General features: G+C 40.3%; 1 protein-coding gene across 1 annotated transcript in view; it reads left to right on the top strand.

The window, feature by feature from the left end:
* Positions 1-3,989, top strand: part of LOC102313061 — a 51,909-nt gene continuing 47,920 nt past the window's right edge. Inside the window, exon 1 of the mRNA XM_042215890.1 lies at positions 1-197. The gene's annotated coding sequence lies outside the window, so the exon portion shown is untranslated. The remainder of the gene's footprint in view (positions 198-3,989) is intronic.

Raw genomic sequence — 3,989 nt, 5'->3', positions numbered from 1 at the left:
ATACTCAGAATGCACCCTGCTGGCAGTGAGATATATGGACGAGAGAATGAGAGACTCGGGGTTAGAGTGAACGTGGAAAGACCAGAATAACATCAGGGGCGACAGAAAGAGTTAAAGAAGCAGAAAGATAAGATCATTTATCAGTTTCAGAGTAGTCTTATCAACCACAATCAGCACTCCAACAGCAGGAAAAGCAGGTAAGAATCAGCCCTTCTTCAATTTTCTGCCTGCCTTTAAAGTTTTCTGAAAGCCTGATCGCATGCTGACAACAATGTGAACTAACAGGTGCTGAAATTATTCTTTGTTGGGACCAGGGATTTTTCTATTTTCAGTAAGAACTCCATCCCAAGTGTTGTGAAGCTGAAAAGTCCCGTAAGTGTAAGAGAAAAAGTAGTATTTGAATATTATTTTGTATTGTAGGTCTGTGTTTAATTGATAACTGAAGTTGATGGAACAGAGCTGATGGAAGAAGAATAAAATAAACAAAGATAAACATAAAATAAAATATATACAGAATTAGAAGCACAGACAGTGCAGCTGTGGAGCTGAGGAAAGTTACAAAGAGCTGAAGTGAAACTGAGTGTAAAACACAAAAAAATGTGTCCACTGGAGCCACTGTTGTAGTTTTCATACAATATTTTTAATCTTGGATGTTTTTATTATATTATGTATTAGTGGATTTTTAAACACTAGGGATCTCTATTCTAAGTCTCTGTTAGCACATGAATGAATAACTGATCAACAATCGATTTAGTCTGCCTTACAGAAACCTGGTTACAGCAGGATGATTATGTTAGTTTAAATGAATCAACAGTTATATAAATGTCAGAATCCTCGAACCCTCACAGGACAGAAGGGGGCAGTGTGGCAGCAATCTTCCACTCCAAGTTATTAATCGACCAAAGACCCAGACAGAGTCTGAATTCATTTGAAAGCCTGATGCTTCACATTTCCACCCCAGCTGGAAATATCAAAAAACGTTTTTGTTTTGTTTTGTTGTTGATATCTATCGTCCACCTGGGCCTCAGTCAGAGATTTCTCCGACTTGGGTGATTTTACCATTCATGTAGATGCTACAAATGACAGCTTCAACATTTAATCTGTTATTAACAGATTTAATCACACTCTAGATCTTGTTCTCAAATATGGCATAGAAACTGAACATTTAACAGTGTTTCCTGAAAACCCTTGTTTCTCTGATCATTTACTAATAGCATTTATTTACAGACATGCAGTGGGGAATAGATTTCATCACAGTAGATGTCTTTCTGAAAGTACTGTTACGAAATTTACAGATATAATTTGTGCCAATACAGTGCAGAACAGCTACCTGAATGCTGTTATCAGTTATCACAGCCACAGAAACAGGAATTCAAACACCAACATGCAGACATGGAAGCAGAGCAACTACGGACAAAAGTTTGGGCCTGCCTCAGCAATGCAAAGCCCCCAGCATCCAACATCAGCATGGAGGAGAGGAAGGCACTCACATCACTTAACAATGACAACAACATTATCATCCTTCCAGCAGACAAGGGGCAGGTGCACAGTTTTGCTAAACCAGAAAGACTATCATGAGAAAATTTTGTCACTGCTTAGTGACAAAAATACTTATGAGCCCCTGAAACAAGACCCAGGAAGTGGCTACAGCAAGAGGGTGATAGACTGTCTGAAGCAGTTAGAACAAGACAAGGCTACCAACCGGACCTCATACCACAGGCTGTACCCAGGGGAGTCTACACCAAGTCTGTATGGTTTACCGAAGATACAGGGTTTAAGACCGATTGTCTGTATGATCAACTCGGTCACCCTATAACATCTCTAAGTTTCTGTCTTCAATCCTCAACGGCTGGTAGGCAGCTCTGAACACCACATCCAGAACACGTTGGATTTTGTTGAGAAAGTGAGAGATGTCATGATGGAGGCAGATGAAACCATGGTCTCGTACGATGTTACATCTGTCTTCACCATCCCCACAGACACAGCGGCCAGAGAAGCAGAAGAACATCACATCAAGAAGGCCCTGAGTAAGTGGTTATCCCAGCTGGACTTTTGTCAACAAGAAAGCTCCATCCAATCCAGGAGAGAAGGACAACCGCTGCTTAAGTGAAAACCTGTAGTGATCCCATATGTGTCAGGAATATCAGAACAGCTGAGATGCATTTTCTCTAAACACCGCGTCTCTGTGGCTTTTAAACCCCAAAACATGCTGCGCCAAACGGGTCCACCCCAAGGATCGGGTCCCCCGACACAAACAGAGTAACATAGTGTACGCTGGTAAGTGCAGGAGGATTGGCAGGATTTATACATCGGGGAAACCAAAGAACCTCTGGCTACATCACAGAAGAGCCACCTCGTCAGACCAGGACTCTGCAGTCTGTTTACACCTACAGGCCAGTGGACACTCTTTCAATGATGAGGATGTAACATCCTGGACAGGGAGGAACGCTGGTTTGAGGGCAGAGTCAAGGAGGCCGTTTACGTGAAAAGGGAAAGACCATCTCTGAATGGAGGAGGGGCCTAAGGGTACATCTGTCACCATCTTCCAATGCTGTGATTGCAGCCATTCCCCAACTCTCTGTGAATGGTACTCATGGCCATTGATCAGTGGTTGTTGATCAATGGCCATGACATTGACATTTGACATGACATTTGCATATTAATTAATAATCAATGAACTGACCTCCCAGCCCATTGTTCATTCAGTGGTGCTGGTTTCAGTCATTGTACAAATGTCCTGTTTATAAGGTTGGAAACCTGCAGTCAGCTGAGACTGAAGACGTCACCTGATGAGTGATAAAACGTTCCTCCCACTAAAAACTTCTCTGTTAAAGATTTTTTCTGATTTAACTTCAATAATTAGAATAATGGTAAGTCACTGAAACTTTCCCAACACAAAGTTTCAGCGTTCCTCTTCAATCCTTCTGACCACATGGTGGCCTTAATTTAGGAACAGACCATATTTGCACAAGTGGATAGAGCTGCTGGGGGACACCCAAATCTCATGATTTAGGACTGCACTGACATCAGATTGAAATTCATGAGATAAGGTCACAATTTTTCAGTGGGAGTGTGAGTGGGAATAGGCGAGACCTACCGACCCTCAGTGGTACTGCATTTTAGGCACTTCTGTATTGGTAGATGAACCATTACAGACACATCAAAAGTTGTATTTTTAGCTCCATTTTTTGTCCATTTTTAGCTCAAGTAATGTTTCATTACTATTAATAATTTATATATCATACAACTTACACATAAATGCAACATGCAAATAGAAGCCTTGAAGCGAGATATAGGCCACTGTGTGATACGCAAACAGTTATAAATTAAAAAGAAATGTCCAGAGACGCACAACAGAATAAGCATCACAGGATTAACTGACTGGCCTAAAGTGAGAGAGATGAAAGCATACACAGTACAAAGACCTACATGATAAGCATTTTAAATATATAAAACCAATATAATCTGTGGTTGTGACATTGTGTTGAAATGATGTAGGCAATATATTTTTGGAGGTGGTGCTATAGAGATATTTGTCAGAACAGAAAATCGTTGGCATGTTTGGTTCAGGGTTTGAGCTTCCTGAGCTAAACACATACACGTCATTTTAGCAAGTCACAATAAGTGCTTTAACTTGTGATGGAGCTTCTTCTTATTATTATTATTAAGTCCAGGCACCAGTGTGTCGCCACAATACTTTATTTATAAAGTCTTGAAACATTTCAGCCAATGGGACTTGTGTGTTTTCTGGTGTGTTAGCAATTTAAAATGAAAGATTCAAATGTAAAACAACAAAAGATATCGACAAAGACACGGAGAAAGATATGAAGTGAGACGCAGGTGGAAGAAATTAACAAATTACAGAAAATCAGGATAAGAAGGAAAAGAAAGCAAACCAGAAACAACAGAAAACTATTAAATCACAAAAGTAACTCAAAGAGAAACTTATACTGACAAAGATACAGATGGAGACAGAACAGAGGAAATAG

This window comes from Haplochromis burtoni, unplaced genomic scaffold, assembly GCF_018398535.1.
Source record: "Haplochromis burtoni strain Fernald_Lab_line unplaced genomic scaffold, NCSU_Asbu1 Contig_859, whole genome shotgun sequence".
NCBI classification, from domain to species: domain Eukaryota; kingdom Metazoa; phylum Chordata; class Actinopteri; order Cichliformes; family Cichlidae; genus Haplochromis; species Haplochromis burtoni.
The sequence above is the reverse complement of the archived record's forward strand: the minus strand, read 5'-3'. Positions and strand labels throughout refer to the sequence as shown.